At 35.1% G+C, this 18,893-nt stretch overlaps 1 long non-coding RNA gene across 1 annotated transcript in view; it reads left to right on the forward strand.

The window, feature by feature from the left end:
* The window catches only part of LOC123799403 (uncharacterized), a 296,779-nt gene that overhangs the window by 172,349 nt on the left and 105,537 nt on the right, over positions 1-18,893 (forward strand). The window contains exon 5 of the long non-coding RNA XR_006781607.2: positions 18,507-18,570. This is a non-coding gene — a long non-coding RNA (uncharacterized LOC123799403). The remainder of the gene's footprint in view (positions 1-18,506; positions 18,571-18,893) is intronic.

Genomic DNA, 18,893 nt, shown 5'->3' on the forward strand with positions numbered 1-18,893 from the left:
GTTTACCCCAAAGATACAGACGTAGTGAAGAGAAGAGCCATATGGACCCCAATGTTCATAGCAGCATTGTCCACAATAGCTAAATCGTGGAAGGAGCCGAGATGCCCTTCAACAGATGACTGGATTAAGAAGATGTGGTCCATATATACAATGGAATATTAGTTATCAAAACGATTTCACAACATTTGCTGCAACATGGACAGGACTGGAGGAGATAATGCTAAGCAAAATAAGTTAAGCAGAGAATGACAATTATCAAATGGTTTCATTCATTTATGGAACATAAGAAGTAGGAAGATCAGTAGGAGAAGAAAGGGAAGAAGAAATGGGGAGTAAACAGAACGGGGAATGCAGCATGAGAGACTATGGACTCTGGGAAACAAACTGAGGGCTTCAGTGGGGAGGGGGGTGGGGGAATGGGATAGGCCGGTGATGGGTATAAAGGAGGGCATGTATTGCATGGTGCACTGGGTGTTATATACAAGTAATGAATCATGGAACTTTATATCAAAACTAGGGATGTACTGTATGGTGACTAACATAATATAATAAAAACTTATTATAAAAAAATCTATCTATTGGTATCTATTGCTAAGAGCAATTTCAGCAGAACTGGAAGGGCAGAGCCCAGAATTCAGCTGGTCATAGAGAGAAAGGGACATAAGTAAGTCTGGTTGACAAACTTTGGTGACCCTACACCTAAACAATTGAAGTGCCACCACCATGTCCATAGGAAAGTGAACATAAAATATTACCTTCAAAATAATGGAAATAAATCCTCAAAGTCAAATAGCTGCTTTTTAGATTTTCTAATTATAAAATTGTGGATAAATTAAGTGGAGTTGAGTTTTATCTTTTATTTTTATAATTTCTTTGAGTGCCTGTTTTAGTACCTCAAACATGTAACTGGGGGTGTAGAGGCAGAGAGCAAATGACAACAATGATCTCGGAAAACGTGACTATGGGAAACAGAAAAATATCAGGCAAAATAGAAGGGGCTGCCAAAGGGAAGGGGATTTTTGTTTCTTCATTTGTTTTATTTTTGTGATAGAAGAGAATTGAACATGTTGAGATTTCATAAAAAGTTGTAAGACAGAAGAAGAAATTAAAAACAAAGAAAGAGAAAGGATGGCAAATAGAACAACTGCCTAAACAGGGTAGAAGGGATTGTATCACAATACTACTGGGCAGGAGGCAAGTTGTTTCTTTTTCTGTTTTAACAGAAAGAAACGAGGAAATTGTAGATGATGTAGAGATTAAATAGTTGAGTGGTTTCTTAATGCGTGGGATGGCATTTGCATGGCATTTGTTTTATCTACATGGCTGCTGAAAGTGAAGGAGAGGGGTGGGAGGAGAAGACTTAAGAATTGTTGAAAAAATTACATTTGTCCTTGTGAAGAATAGTTCAGGTTACTGGCAATACTAGAAAGACATAAAGTATTACCAGGATCACAAGAAGGGTTCAGAGGTGTTGAAGAACATGATATTAGGAAGTGTATTAGGGTTCTTCAGATAGACCAGCATCTCCATCTCTATCTGGATTTATCTTTCTCTACCTCTTTATCACCTATATCTGTCTATATCTATCTATCTATCTATCTATCTATCTATCTATCTATCTATCTATCTATGATCTATCTATCTATCTAGAGAGATTTATTATAAGTAATTGGCTTAAGTGATTTGGGACGCTGGCCATTCCAATACCTGCAGAGCCAATGTCCCAGTTTGAGTCCAAAGGCTGCAAGTTGCTATGGAACTAGGAGGAGCAGACATCCCATTTGAAAGTCCATCTGTCAGGCAGAATTCTTTCTCTTTTCAAGGGGATGTCAGCCTTTTGTTCTATTCAGGTCTTCAACTGATGGGATGAGGCCCACCCCCATTATGGAGGGCAATCTGCTTTACTCATTCTACTGATTTAAACATTAATCTCAGTAAAAAACATTCATTGAAACACCCAGAATAATGTTTGGCCGAATAGCTGGGGAACCCCATGGCCAGTCACAGTGACATCACAGAGTAGTAAAAGTATTTCCTGTCTGGGAATGCTTTGTAATATGGTATGTAAATGCTATATATAAGAAAAGTCATAATTTTCTTTCCTATTATGTGTTCACCTATTGTAGTTCTAAAATGAAAATAGATGGACTCAGTCATATGTTACCTTTGAAAATCATGGTCTTTTCTACTTTAAATAATTTGGGAATTTAATATTTTTCATAATCTTTCATTCTCATTGATGCTTTCTTCCAGTTCCTTTTTGAGTTCTTAGTATTCCTCTTTAAAGAGAAGCTGAAGGAAATATTGTCTAATAGTTTCCATATATTAACTTATTTCTGTGAACACCAAAGCTGACATTGTCATATAAATCATTGACCATATTTTGATCATTAAGGAATTCTGCTGAGAAAAAAATCGCTTTTTGAGATTTTGTCTTTCACTTACAAATTTGCAGGAAAATAGTTTAATTATGTTATCCGGCATCAATTTGATCGTATTTATGTCATTATGTATTACTCATATAAGGAAACCTACTTCCCAACTCTGTATAATTGAATGTAGATTTGACCTTAAAATATTTTTTAAGGACTTGGTTATATTGCATTAGAAACAGTCCAGTGCCCCACAATTCCAGTTATTTGGGCTTACAATTTTATTACAAGCTATGGAAAAATACTCCCTCTGCTGCCAAAAAAACCCCACAACAAAACAATGGAATACATCCAGATAGTATGTTTGATATTTTTTCTTCAAGAACAGCAGATTTTTAATTTGCAACAAAAAATTACTAGTTGCAGAAAAAAAAAGATACACTGGTAATTATTTATAGTATTTTTCACTAACCAATAATATGGAATTATTATCAGATAATAATTAACCAACATCCTCAAAAATAAGTAACAGAAATTACCAATGGTATCATTTCTTATAAATAAGCATCATAAATGCACTATTTAAGTAAGTAAAAAGTCACAGTGGAGTTGCCTACTAGTTCAACATAAATAGAAGTTTAACTATAAGATCTTACTTTGTGTCAGTCATTCAAGATACAAAAGTTGAACATGCTTAATATATCAAATGTAAATTGTAAGACATTATGGTTCATTTGAAGAAAGCCATCAGTTTGGCTTTTTAGTATGATCCAGGCCATGGACCTTTCTTTGGTTGGTGTTATTTTTTATCAGATTGCTGTTTCGTCATCAATTTTAAAGGAAATGTTTCTTGAGGCTATTTCAAACATTAAAAATCCAGTGCTTTTTAAATTGGGAATTAGCTTACATTTATTGAAATGGAGACACGTTACCATATATAAATATATGCATAGCATGCTACAAAATTTCAGAACAGCATTTGATTTTTTTTATAGTACTTTTTGCCCTTTACAGCATATAGATAGCTTGATTTTTAAAATCACCATTGCTATTAAGTAATGCTTCTGAGATTAAAGAATAAAAATATTACCAAGAAACTTAAAGGCAAAACAATTTAAGTGGCAAAACAGTAAGGCAGCACCAAGTAAATTCTCCCCTGCTCAGAAGCAAGCTGATTAAAGATGATTGCCAGATGCAAACAGGAAGCAAAAATGTACAGATTACATAAAGTCTTACAGGAATTCAAAGTCAGCATTAAGTCAGCAGTCCAGCCAAGACTTATTTCATGGAAGTGTAGATTGGTGTTTAAAAATCCAGATTTGAACTCTTGGTCCACCTCTCTAGCTTTAAGTTGTCATAGCCCCATGTCTCTCAAAAGTATTAGTTTGGCAAATCCAAACAGTGAGAATACATTCCAACTACACTGGGTAGACTTTGTTGCAGCCTGTTAGGGATTTGAACACTGGGACTCAGTTCAGGTTTTTACATCTGGCTACTTGGTTATTTCTCAAAGCATTCCATAAAGTCCAAAATACCTCTGTAAAATATCTTAAAAGTTAGGCATATTCTCAGATTCTACACATATAATCTGAGCATAAATTTGTCATATCGAATAGAGCAGAGTAGAAGCTAAAGAAAAGAAAACAGAGAAAACTAACATGAAACTAAGTCTGAATGGAAAGTTTCTTCAGTGAGTTTAAAAATAGGCATTTCCCCCTCAATTAAATATAACGTGAATATTCATTTATTACTATGAAATCTCAAAAAAAGTACAGCTAACAGCTATAATTTGCACAATTATCAACTTAAAATTTTCTATTTCATGTTCCATTTGAAAATTCAAAGTATTTCGATTATCAGTACTAATCAGGTTGAGGAATAATATATACAAAATTTATAGTTAGTCTGAAAAAGAAGTTTCAAGTCATACATTTGGTTTGAATGGCCTGAGGTATTTTTTCCCAAGAAACGTTACTTCTGTCTGCCAACTAATAATTATTATGGACTGTTTAATGATGAACTTAAAGCCAGCCTTGACTCTGTCAGAGAAATTTATACACCATGATTCTCCTCTAAATGTGCTTACAATCTGCTTGGAGAACTTATTTGCACAAATATGTAACATGCAGTACAAGCAGCATTTAACTGTTCAAATGTGTGACATCAGCTGTTCAATTTACTAGTTGGATAATTTTTTTTCCAACTAATTTGAGAGAAACAAATCATTGTTCTTGGGCTTTTTCATGTCCCAGCTTTTTATATCTGAGCACATTAGATGCCCTGTTCTGGAAGGCTCAGCCACATTCCAGTACCTGACTGGTCTGCATATTTTTTGTGTGCATGTGGCTTTTTTCTACTTCTTTCCTGGCAAATTCCTACTGATGATCCTGCGTCCTCAGCTACGATGCCAGCTTCTCCAGTAAGCCCCACTGAACCTTCCAGGCTGAGTCATTGTCTCCCACTTGGTGCTTCCACAGCCTCTCACAGTGCTTAACCTGCTGTATTGTAATCACAGACTCATTTGCTGTACTTCTTCCGGATTGGGAGGCAGAGTTATGTCCAAGAACTTAGCACAATACTTGGTTCATGAAGGTAAATGGGACGAATGAATTCAGTAAAAAGAAGGAAGTAGAAGGAAGATCTACTGTCTTTCAAACCCCAAACAGAGGAGTAAGAATTGCAGTGCTATCTCTGAAACTTAGATTGAGGGTTAAATACAGCCTGGTGGGCACCCACCTATGGCTACATCATTAGCTGTCAAGCCTGGGACCATTCCACCCACTACTTTCTCTTCCAGCCATTTCTCGTATTCAGGATATTTTTCTCTCTCACTCCCTCAATCTAGTCCTGAGTACAGTACATTTCATTGTGACTGTCTCTCCAAGGCATCTGCTTTTCCCATGACTTATACCATTGAAGTTCAAACTACTATCGTCTCTTACTTAGACAAAGGAAATATTACCAAAAATAATTTCCCCAACTTTACTTTTACTCCTTTCCAGGCTTTTCTCTTCATTGAAGCCAAAGTAATATTTCGAAGATACATATCAGGTCAGAGTAATTTGCCTTCAATGATTTCACTACTCTGAGAAGAAACACTACAGTCTTTAACTGTAACATGATGTGTGGCTCTGCCCCACCAGTGCCCCCAGCCTCAAGTCATACCAGTTTCCCCTCTGCTTCATACACTAAGCTATACCTGTGTTCTCTCATTCTTTCGTGATCCTAAAGTTGTTGTTGTTGTTGTTGTTGTTGTTTCTAACTTAGGGACGTTCTATTTGCATTTCTTTATACCTGGAATCCTCTATTTCTCTGCAACACCCTCCACTCATGACATGTGCCTACCTCACTCCGTTCATTCCTCAGAGAACAGCTCAAATATTCTTCCAGGAGAGCTTACTCTGTCTTCCCAATTACGTCTGGTCTCCCTATTCTCTCAACACTTGCCTTTCCCTTTAATATTTCTCCACTACAGCTTGTAACCATACTAGTATATATGATTATCTAAATTAATCTGTTTCTCCTACCAGATTAAAACTGCCATGGAAATTAGGACTATTTTTGCTAAACATATTGCTAATGTCCATTGTAGCACATGCCACATAGTAGGTACTCCAAAAATATTTGTTGAACAAATTAATTAATTAAAAAACTGCAAAAGAAAAACCCAAATTGAAGAATCAGCAGTACAACAAACAGTAAGCATATGAGCTTTTGTTAATAACAGAGACAAGAAAAACAAGTTACTAAATCATCATGCTGAAAACTGCAACTAAAGCATCCCCACCATATGATTTCCTCTTCCTCAAACATCTTTGGAATGGTCAAAACTAACTTTGTTTTATTTTTTTAATTTAAATTCAATTAACTAACTTATAGTACATCATTAGTTTCAGATGTAGACTTCAATAATTCATCAGTGTTCATTACATCACGTGCCTTCCATCATGCCCCACCCAGTTACCCTATCTCCCCACTCACCTCCCCTCCAGCATTCTTCAGTTCATTTCCTAGAGTTAAGAGTCTCATGGTTTGTCTCCCTGATTACTTTAAAAGAAACTATCAAACAAGCAGCAGATGTAACAGGTGTACCATTACCATAAGAATCAATTGGGTATGCATAAGGCTCAGTCTTCTGGTATAAACTTTGCTGAGAGAGCAAAGAGGACAAAACTTGAGCATTACCTATGGACTAGCATTGTGTGGATATGCCAAACTAGGTACCAAAATGGAAGAGCCAAGTAGGAAAATCAAACTGTTTCCCCTTCACTAATACATATTAATGTAAATGAAATAAAGTAAAAAAGAATGATCTGAAATATATTAACTATCTAAAAATTGGTTATGAGGATGTTTGTATATAGGAGAAAAGTCTGGGTAAATTGGGGAAGCTTTCAAGATGAACATTGATCTTGATTATAGAGTAGGAGTCTTCCATGTGCCAGAAATAATTTGGACAAAAGACTGTGATAACAGTATTATACAAACAATTTTCCTATTCTTAGAAGCTCAGAGAATTAGAAAATTAGAAGCATCCTGGTCACTTCAGTTGCCAACTGCTACATGGACCTAGCCAAATGTAGATGACCAGGGCTAACTTAACTGGTTATTCCCAAGAACACTAGATATTTTAAACTTAATAATTTCCCTAAAATATAAAAGAAGGGAATATTGGGTGTGAAGCAGTGAATAAAGGAAAAGGAGACCATTTTGGAAGATTGAGTATTTTATATGCAGATTTCAAAATCCCTCCCCTACAAAGTATCCAATGTTGAAAGCTTAGATTTTATCTTTCCTATGGATTAGTTTTACATGAATGATAAATTACAATGTTGATTGATACACTTATTTTATTTCTCTGATTGCAGTCAGTATTTGTAATATTTGTTTTAACTTTGGGGTTTTTGTTGTTGTTTTTGCAATTGGCTCTTCTGCTTCTTAACAATTCATTTATAGTGCCAAGACAAAGGGGTTGGTAATTTGAGGCCACATTCTCCTTATTCTATTCCAAATTTGCAAAAATGAAGCAAAGGCAACATTTGTCAGCCTTCTGGCAGAGATATTTATGTTGGACAATCATTTGTGTTGTTTTTGGAAAAAGAGGGCTAAAAACCTTACTTTTTCATCCCTACATAAAACAAATTTTGGACTGTATGACAACCCTTAATGCCAACTTCAATGTGTAGGATTCCAGCAGTTGGATTTTTTTTTTTTTTTTTGAAATGACTTCAGTATTCTGTGTGCCTGTGGCTTTATAAAAAGCACCCATCTCTTTATTGAATACCACAAACATTCTTCAGGTTATCTACTCTCTCTTCAAGCCAAATATATTGGTTTTGAAATTGTTAGGATCTGTGTGGCTTGAAAAGACAGACTGTGGGCCTTGGTAGCTGTCTGCTAAATGAATCTGTTTCTTTTGTTCCTCTTCTTCCCACTCCCACCAAAGTGCTTTTTGTTTCATTTTTTTTCCCACCCAACAGTCATTCCCTGTGGATATTGATTAGAATTTGGAAAACAAGAGCTCAAAATATACTTTGAATACCCTAACAAAAGTTTAAAAAGTGATTTGGGAATGACGGTTATTGTGTCAGCCTTTTTTGGAACTTGACCTTTGAAGTGAAAAATTAGGATAACTATTGGGTCATTCCTTCTGTAATGAAATGACTTTTGAGAAGCAGCCAATTCTGTTGCTTTATATTAATAAGCTCCTACATTTTCTATATAAGTTACTTAGCTCCTTTGGTGCTAATAGAAGAGTCTCAATATGGCACACAGTATGGGTTCCTAGACATACACAGGTCCAAGGCAAGAACCTATTTCCTCCTGTACTGCCCTGGCCAAGTTGCTTTCTCTAGTGATTTTACCTGCTGTATAATCTACTTGCTTATTTCTAACGCTCCAAATGATGAAATGATATTGTTGCATTATATTATTTGTATGGAAGAAATTCAAGAAAATACTCAGGAGATACAAGTATGAATTCATGTTACTTCTAAAGAATAGCCACATTTTAAAACTACGTTTAGTTAAAGAGACACTACTTCAAAATGTTGTTTCTGTCTTTTGACTAAACACTAATTGTCGAACTTAAACTTTTTTCTTCACTTGGACAGGTATTATTATGTGGGTATTGGGATTTATCATTCTCTTTGTCAGCAGTAATGCTCATTTGGAGGAGACAGTATCACAAGTATGTTCTAGGACACAAAGACACACTCACACTTTTCAAATATGAAAATGCCTTGTTTTCATTTACTTTGGGTAAGATAGACTCACATTTCCAAATGGGTGTGTATAGCAAACATCGTAAATAAAAATGTATCAACAAAACAACAAACATTTTATTAAATAAATCAGTAATATATATAAAATGCTCACCACCTGATAGAAGCTTAAATGGAAAATTAGTCAGCCATCTTTGTTCTCTAGTCTAGCTAGGAATTACAGAATAAGATTTGGGGAGGAAATTATGGAGACTCCTCTTCTTCCTCATAAAGATTCAAAAACTAAAACATTTCCAATTGCCTGCTATGAGATTTTTAGATTTTATAAATATTCTCAATAGGCTTTAGGGGTTATTTTCTTATTTCCTATTAGAATATTAATTATTATAAAATATTAATTATGTAACTATATATTTTTCAATATACTTAAAAATATTGTTACATTGATTACCAGGAATTATACTATCCTGATAGAAAGTTAGTTGTAAAAGTGACTCTGTACTCTGAGACAATTTAGATAGCAGTTGCTGAGACCTGGTTTTCTGCTCACAGCTGAAATTTCCATAATTTTATTCTAGAGTTTAAAGAAGACTGTATCATTTTCTTTGCTTGTTTCATTTCTGTCAAGTTAATATTTTTGTGGTTAAATGGATGTCAAGTACTTTTATCAAACTCATACAGTCTGCTTCCAGATTGAAGCAATTTTAAAACCCAGATGAAGTGGCTGAAGTAGAAAGTTTCATCTTTGTTAGTGATAAATCAACAAATCCAATTAGGAAAACGTGTAACTTCAAAACTTTGACAATACAATATAGTCAGCTTTCAGTTTCATGGGATCAGCAACTTAATTCAGGTACGCATAAAACAAGCTCAAATATATTATTCAAGAAATGGGCCGTAAAGTTCTATTGTTCTATCAGCAGCAAGGATTTGTCAAGGGGATAAATGGTTATGTGGACCCTGCAGGTTTAATCTAAATCTGAATGTTGGTTTGTAGTGCATATGACAACTTACCTTGATGCCTGAAAGGATGAGCTTCCCAAGGACTACAGGTCAAGAACATCTCTCATACAGCATTGACTCTACCTGCCATTGTCTTTTCATAGAATAATACATAGTTAACTAATGACTTTTTCAGAGTGAATTTTGGTTTTATTATTAACAGAATATTTTTCTATGAATTCTCTTGAGGTAATATATGTTTATAAAATATAACGACATAATTCAAGTAATGGAAAATGTTTGTATTTTTGGTAACATTTACTTTAAAATACATATAATTTCAGTCTTGGAGAATGCTGACTTGTAGTCCATGTGAAAAAACAAAAATTGCTAATGTAAAATATGATACTGTAGGAAAAAAGAGTTGACAGATTTCAGGTTTTAACAAAATTTTATTAAATAATAGCTTAGCATTCTAAGAGGATCTGTGTAAAAACATTAAAAATATTTGAACCTGTCAAGGCATTCAGCTAAATTAATACATGTTATAATTTTTAATGTGTGGCTACTATGCAGCTCGTAACCTTTATGAATGTTAATTATTTCATAGCAGGATAAGTTTTTAAAGTTTATAGCTTAAAATTCGCAGAATATGAATTCTGAGAAGTGGAGGCGGCAGTGATGAAATAGGAGGGCTGATATGGTCCCTTTCTCCCTTTCTTCTGGGATCATCTCCACCCAGCTTATTAGTCCAAGAATGAGAGATCATTTTGAGAATTACCTCTAAAGAAATAATTTGATGGTGACAGGTTCAGAGTTTCATACAGAGGCATATTACTTAAGCAGATGACTGATGGGTGGTAGAAGTCCCCTCTGTCCAATTATGTCTGCCTCATTGGCCATTTGAGAGTTCCCCAGCACACTTTGGAGATGAAAATGCAAGTGTTACCTGAATGTTAAGAAAGATACTGGCTAATGGAAATAGATGCAAAGGCAAGTAATCTTTGTAAGATTATTGGTAAGCTTCATGAGGGTCTAAGAAATATATCATATGAGAAATAATCAAAAGAACTGTGATATTAATGATGTGCGAAATAGAAGAATTTGGAGGGAGGAAACTATTTCTCTCCCAATTTAGGAAAGGCTACCATATGCCAGAGAGAATGTGGTACACTAATTCTAGGTAGCTTCAAGGGCAGAAATAGGAACAATGGCTAGAAATCATGGGGTATCCAATATGAATAAATATATTAAAAAGATTTTTCAATTTTAGTGGTACAAAATAAAATGAACTGCCATAAGAGATAGTGGTGCTTCTGTCAAAATGGAATACTTATGCGTTGGTTAGGAGCCATATACTGAAGATGATGGAGAAAATAAAGTTAACACATATAATGTTGCATGTGTCAGACCCTGTTTTAAGTGCTTAACGTATTGTCAGTGCTTTTAATCCTGACAGCAATCTAGGAATGAAAATTCTACATCACTTCATTGTACTGATGCAGCAAAGAGAAGTTTGAATAACATATCCAAGGTCACAGGAGTACTAAGTCTTGAGTTTGTTTCGAACTTAGGCAGTTTGGCTTCATCATCCATTCCCTTAACCATGATACTATATTGACTCCAAGAGTTGTCTGTGTTAACTACTGTTGATATTAATATTATACCACTATTTATCAGTTACATAGTGTGATGGAATTGGGAAAAGGACACTATGTGTGAATGGAAAAAGGAAGTCAGAAAAAGTCAAGAGCATTGAATGTTGCTGCAAAGACCACTCAGAATGATACCCCAAGCAAGATTCAGAAGACTCCCCAAACTTCCCAACATATTTTAGATTGATCATTCCTCATAGATGGGTGTGGAGAATGGAATTTCAGCCTTTCTCAGTTGGTAGACTGTAGAATAAAATCTAACAAAGTAAATTTCAAAAGAACCTATATTCATCATGTTCCCTCACTGCTCTGTTCTTTTCCACAGCTTTGAGTATAATGTTAGGTCCCTCATAATCTGACCCCATTCTAATATTTAAACCTTTTGATAAGACTGATTTTTCTCACTTTACTTCTTCCGTATTCCTCATAAACATGTTACCTCAGTTTAGTCCCTTTTGTTTATGTTATCTTATTAATCTAAAATAACCAAATTCTAGCTCACCTACAAATGCATGTTGAGTTTGACCTCCTGAAGGCTTTCCAGAGTTGCCCACACAAATCGTTTTTGATTCTGAATTATGGTTATAAATGTAGTTGGGTTTAGCATTTCTTAATTCTCTAATTAGTTCCATCCATGTAGAACTCTAAATACATTTGCTATCTATACTTTGAGAACTGTAGTTTAATGCTAGTATTTTTGATTGTATGGATAACTGTTTATAATTTACTTCTAAATTTCCTTAGTTATTTGATATAGCAATTTCTTTTTTTTTTAAAAGATTTTATTTATTTATTCGACAGAGATAGAGACAGCCAGCGAGAGAAGGAACACAAGCAGGGGGAGTGGGAGAGGGAGAAGCAGGCTCATAGCAGAGGAGCCTGATGTGGGGCTCGATCCCATAACGCCGGGATCACGCCCTGAGCTGAAGGCAGACGCTTAACCGCTGTGCCACCCATGCGCCCCTGATATAGCAATTTCTAGAAGGTTTAATAGTGAGAGTTTTTATCTTGCAACAAATTTCTCTTACATCTTTAAAAATCTTGCTAACAAATACATTACCTGGTGTTCCAGTTACTTGTCTCCTGTCTCTTAGCTTCTCTCCAATGTTTCTTTGTCCCTCTTTGTATGGAAGCTGAAAGTATGCAAAGTAGTCTTCCCATGCCTCCTTCCAAGTGGGTTTCCAGTAAGATTGAACCAATTGAAAGTACTGGCAGGAGATTGCAGAGCGAAGAAAAAGCTTTTTTTTTTTCCTGCTTTTGTGGTCCCCCTTGTGGCAGCAGCAGCATCATGGGGAGGTGACTGTGGGCTCCAGGAGCAACTTTCAAGTGACAGGGTCACAAACATATTAGTGGGGGTCTCAGCAAAGATCTTCATTCTGCTTCTTTTGCCCTTCCAAAAGTTTTGTAGGCAGTTCTCTGTGTTAAATCCTCTACTTGAAATATCTGGAGTGGTTCCTGCTTTGGTAACTAGACACTGACTGATGTATCTAGACCAGTTCTGCATTTGGTCCTGGGATCATCTCTACATCCTCTCAATTAAGTATATATCTTCTGTTAAAATATTTGCATTGAGCCTGGATACACTCAAAACAAAATATCCTATTTTTAAATATCCTTCATTTAAAAAAATATTACGTTTAGCTCATTGTATTTTCCTCTCAATTTTATTTCATGGGTTTTGGGGCATGCAATAAATAATACTCATTATTCCTGTCTGAATTCTAAGTCTATTAGAGTTGGATCAATGATATAGAAATGGGCATGACATTGTTTACTTAAATACTTTGTGTGGAACACAAACTTTGTGTGGAATATGGGCATGTTAATATTTGACCCATGGTATGCAATTTACATAGCATATGCTTTGTTTGTTTAGCATGCATCAAGTCCCACAACAGGCTCCCGGCTCAGCTGGGAGCCTGCTTCTCCCTCTGCCTGCCACCTATCTTGCTTGTTTGTGCTCACTCTCTCTGACAAATAAATAAATAAAATTTGAAAAGAAAAGAAAACTGTTTTAAAATAAATTTATACAAAGTCAACTTTTCATTTTATAACATAAGATATTATGACTATGTAAAACTTTTTTCTGAAATGAATATTTGATCTTATTTATAATTTTTATTTTTCGAATGTTGCCAAAATATGATCTACTTTCATAGTTAGAGAAATATTTGCATCATTTAAATCCTTTGTACACCTAATCTTAATACATTGGATTAGCTTTTTTTTTTTCTAAGTCTGACACGTTTTCATTAAAATACAAGTAGAGAATTTGATAGTTAACATGCTTTTATGTGGTTGAATTATTTTAAGAAATAATACAGATAGGGGCACCTGGGTGGCTCAGTCCGTTAGTGTGTGACTTGATTTCAGCTCAGGGTTCAGATCAGGGTTATGATCTCAGAGTTGTGAGACTGAGTGCCATGTTGGTCTCCCCATTCCATGCAGAATTTGCTTGGATCTGTCTTTCCCTTTCCCTTTGCTCCTCCCCACCACGTGCTCTCTCTCTCTCATATAAATAAATAAATCTTAAAAAAAAAAAAAAGTTTCTACCTCTCCCTCTGCCCTTCCCTGCTTGCATGCTCTCTCTCTGTAGAAAAAAAGAAAAAAGAAAAGAAATAATACAGCTATTGTTAAATATGTTAAATATTGTTAAATCTGCTTCAGCAAAATATTTGGATTTATTATGAAGCAAATAACAAAAACACAATTCCTTTCTAAGCCTGTTACTAACTGGATCTTGCGAAGATGTACTGATCTAGTTCAGTATTATTGTAGTTTCATTACCAGAAATCTCAACAAAGATAAATAAAAATGCAACTGCTAGATTTTTAATTAGAAAAGGATGCAATAATAACATTATAGCCTCGGTATACACACATACATACACATACGAACATATTTCAACTTTGCAATCAAAGACACAAAACTTTGGATTTCATAGCTCATTTAATATTTATTAATTTGAATTTCAGTAGCTGATGATTTAATCATTCAATTTTATACTATGATTTATGTAATAAAGAGATGTTAATTTTTGTAGCCTACATTTTTTAATACTTCAAATTGTGATTTTTTTTTAATATTTAAAAAAATCGAACTTGCCAAATTATAAGAACTGTAGCTATAATACAACCATGAACAAACCTTACTTTTTAGAGGTTTCATAAATGACTTTAAATTATCACCTGATATTCAACTGCCCAATTTACAAGGGTGACGGGTTAGTTCAGCTCTCCTCAGACAACACTCATACTTCCAAGAAGAGAGTTTACAAGGATAACATTGGCACATAGCCTGCCCATAGGTTAATTGTCTACTGTGATTTAAGTGGATAAGTTCAAGGCACACAGTGTCATGAGATGAAAATTATTGTTTTATATGTAGTGTGAATTAAGTTTTCAACCTTTATCATTGAAACAAATAGTTTATATTTTGGGTTTTCCCCAGTTTGGGACCTCGACAATCCTACCAGGTATCTTCTGACATCATGACACTTTTCTTTCATTAAATAAGAAAAGAAGGGGAGTGGGTCAGAAGGACTTTGGAGACATTTGGCATCTGGCATTTGTGTGGGTATGTGTCCAAAGCATATAACTCTATTCTCACCAAAGTTTCCAGAACTCCTATAAAAGATGTGTAGTTATGCAGGAATTTCATTCCTAACTATGGGAAACAATATGCCATAGTGTTTAAGAATATAAGCTCTGGCATCATATATGAATTCCAGTCCTCCCACTAGCTCTTATAATCTATAGAATCCAAGTAGATTTATTAACTTTCCTCTGTGTCAGTTTTCTTGATTTAAAATAGGAATTTTAACAGTCTGTAACTATAGGTGGTAATAGCTATAAAAGCCTGTCACAGTAAGTATATGACAGTCATTACTATTCTCAAATGTTGGATAACAATGTGATATTCAGAAATGATCATTGTTATGACTTTATTCATCATTGTAAATGAGTTCGGCTTCCTTCCGATCATCTGATTTTTTTACCATTGCAAATTGACTATAACAACCTTTGTGATTGTTACTTACTCATTATATCTGAAACTATAATTTAAATTTATGTATTAAAAGAAGGAATGACACATAGGGGCACGTTAAGTGGCTGAGGTCATGATCCCAGGGTCCTGGGATCGAGTCCTGCATTGGGCTCCCTGCTTAGTGGGTATCCTGCTTTTCCCTCTGCCTGCCACTACCCCTGCTTGTTCTCTCTCTCTCTCTTTCTCTGTAAAATAAATATAGAAAATCTTTTAAAACAATAAAAGTGAAGAAGGAATGACTCATGATTTATTGAATGAAATTAAATAAAATTGGCCTCAAGTTTTCCTTTCTTTTCCTAATTTCAAGAAATAAATTGAAATACTAAAATTTAAGTTTAAACAATGTTTCTCTGTTTAAAATTATATAAATCATGTCCTGGAATAGGATGAGAACTAGAAATATTATATATGCCTTTATGGTCATAGATAAATATATAAATATTTCCTTACTTAGATGCCACATTAACTGATACGTCACAGCTCTTTGAAAATAAGTGTAAGTTGGTTTTTTTATGGTATTGAGGTTGTAGCATTCTTGGATCCTACTTTTTCTGAATCCAAACTGTAACACTTTAGGTTAAATTATGTTCCCCTCCAAAAGATAGGTTGAAGTCCTAACCCTCAGTATCTCAGAATGTGATCTTATTTGAAATCAGTCTTTACAGAGGTAATCAAGTTAATAGGAGATCATTAGGGTGGATTCTAATCCAATATTACTGGTGTTCATATAAAAAAGTGCTATGTGGGGGCGCCTGGGTGGCACAGCGGTTAAGCGTCTGCCTTCGGCTCAGGGTGTGATCCCGGCGTTATGGGATCGAGCCCCACATCAGGCTCCTCCGCTGTGAGCCTGCTTCTTCTTCTCCCACTCCCCCTGCTTGTGTTCCCTCTCTCGCTGGCTGTCTCTATCTCTGTCGAATAAATAAATAAAATCTTAAAAAAAAAAAAAAGTGCTACGTGGACATAGAGAAAGACATACAAAGGGAAGTAAATATGAAGACACAGGGAGATGTTTATGTGACTGAGTGATTCATCTATAAGCCAAAGAATGTGTGGGGCTACCAGGAGCTAGGAGAGATGCCTGCGACAAATTCTTCCCTAGAGCGTTCAGTGGGACATGGCCTTGCAGACAACTTGATTTTGGACTTCTAGACTCCAGACTTGTGAGACAATCTATTTCTTTGTTCTAAGCAACTCAGTTTATGGTACTTTGTTACTGAAGCCCTAGCAAACTACCAGAGGACCTCTGATAAAATTTGTACCAAGATTAAGAAAGTTTTGTATCTTGTATACCTCGATCAAAGGGAACAAGATTCTTTAGGCTTTTACTCTATTTCTGGCCAATATCCAGCCAGCATTTAATGTAAAATTTCCAGAAAGAAAATACACTATATGTAGACTTCATAAAGATTATTTTCTCATACTGTTCTTTTCCAAAAATCCAGAACTTCAAGAAAATAATCCTATCAAGAAAGCCTTGGAAATATCTCCTATAATCAATAATTTAACAATAGTTTACCAATTGTATTAGTTTCCTGTAATTGCTGTGACAAATTACCACAAATTTAGTGACTGACAGCAACACACATTTATTATTTTACAGTTCTGGAGGTTAGAAGGTCAAAATCAGTCTCACTGGGTTCAAGTCAAGATGGCAGAAGAACTGATTCCTTCTGGAGACTCTAGGGGAGAATCAATTTCCTTCCCTTTGCCAACTTCTAGAGACCACCCACATTTTGGGGGTATCCACTTTCTTCCATCTTTCAAGTCCAGCAACAGAGTGCCTTCTAATCTTTCTCTCCTTCTCTTTGCTTCTGTTGCCTTCTCACATTTATGTCTCCCTGTTATAAATAAGAGTCCTTGTGATTGTATTGGATACACCTAGATAATCCAGAATAATCTTCCATCTCAAGGTTTTTAACTTAATCATATCTTCAGAATTCTTTTTGCCAGGTAAGATAACATATTCACAGATTCTGGGGATTAGGAGGTATATATCTTTGAAGGGCCATTATTCAGCCTTCCACACCAATAAATATTGTCTTTGCAAAATATGTTGCTCTAAATATCAACTGAATCTTAAGAAAAAAAAATTTAAAGCTGATTTTCTAAAACTACTCCTGTAGAAGCAACTGGGGAAAAAAAAAACCAACCAAACTTGCAGATTTAATGTAACTGTTTTTTCTTTTCTGTTATTCCATTCATTTATTCAGGAAATATTTATCAAACATCTGCTATGTTCCAAGCAGTTTTTAGGTTTCTTCCCCATGGAGCTTCTACCCTAATAGAGGAGGGAGGCTGTACTAAGTTAACAAATAAATACTGTAGTTTCAGATCCTGAGAAGTGCTGTAAGAGAGAAAATAAAGTTGAGTCAAGGAACTTAAAATGATGGGTTACTATTGAATAGGAACATTTCCCTGCAGAAAGTGACATTTTACAATCTTGAATTAAATAAGGGAGGAAGCACAATGAATAATTGGGTGTAGATTTTTGGGAGGAGGAAAATGTATGTTTGGAAGCTATTTGCATCAAAAGCATACTGTTCTTCAGTGAAAAAGAACCCACTATATCTTTTTTAAAAAATAAGAAGTTTCTCTTAATCAGTTGACATGCTAAGTATCATCTAAAGGATCCTGATACAAAAATAACAAATGGTGATGCTCTCTAACGTGTACTGTGTGGCAATAGATTCACTATACAGTATATGACCTTAGATGAAGTGAGCGCCACAATTCTAAAAAGGGGTGGAGCTCAGCGTCATTAAATTCTTTATTCACTGAGATGAGGGTCAGATTCAGAAGCATGTGACCAAGACTAAAAATTCTCTCTTTGTCTCATGTAGAAAGATAGGCAGGCAGGTAAATAAAAATAATTTCTATATTTAGAAGGGCAGGTTGTTGATTTATTCTTCCACATGTTGACTTCTGTACGTTTGTACACAAAAGTTCATATTTTTATTGTTCAACTATTGATTGATATATAGCTGTAGTATATTAGATGTTACAAAAACTAATGTATATCTGGTTTGATATGGAGGCACTCAAATAAACCAAGACTTTAGATTACATTCCAAGGGGTGCCTTGCTGGCTCAGTCGGTAGAGTGTGCAACTCTTGATCTCAGGGTCATGAGTTCAAGCCCCATCTTGGACAAGGAGCCTACTTTTAAAAATAATAAAATTAGATAAAATTAAATAAATAAATTGCATTCTTTATCATTTTGGAAAGTAAGGATTAATGAATGGCCTGTAATCCTTTCTCTCTTTGCAGAGATTATCCCGGGAAAGGAAAAGAAAAATGCAACCTGGTCAATTTACCTGCCAACATTCTAATGGTATGTGCTAATGGAAAAGTCACTAACTTTGAAATGATGTTAGCGGAATGTATTTGGTCTGTTTAGATTTGCTGTGGTAAACAAACTTCAGATCTCTGCATTTATTTAATGCATTATGTTATTATCAGAGCGTGAAGTGAAGATGGTTGATGTAGATAGAATAATGCTCCCCCCAGAAGATGTCCATGTATTAGTCCCTCGCCGGAACCTGTGACTATGTTACCTTAGATGGCAATAGAGGAATTAGGGTTCTAGATAGCATTCAATTTCCTAATCAGCTGGCTCCAAAATAGGGAGATTATCCTGGATTATCTGTGTGTACC

Source organism: Ursus americanus, chromosome 27 (genome assembly GCF_024610735.1).
Source record: "Ursus americanus isolate L20-20 chromosome 27, mUrsAme1.1.p, whole genome shotgun sequence".
NCBI lineage: Eukaryota > Metazoa > Chordata > Mammalia > Carnivora > Ursidae > Ursus > Ursus americanus.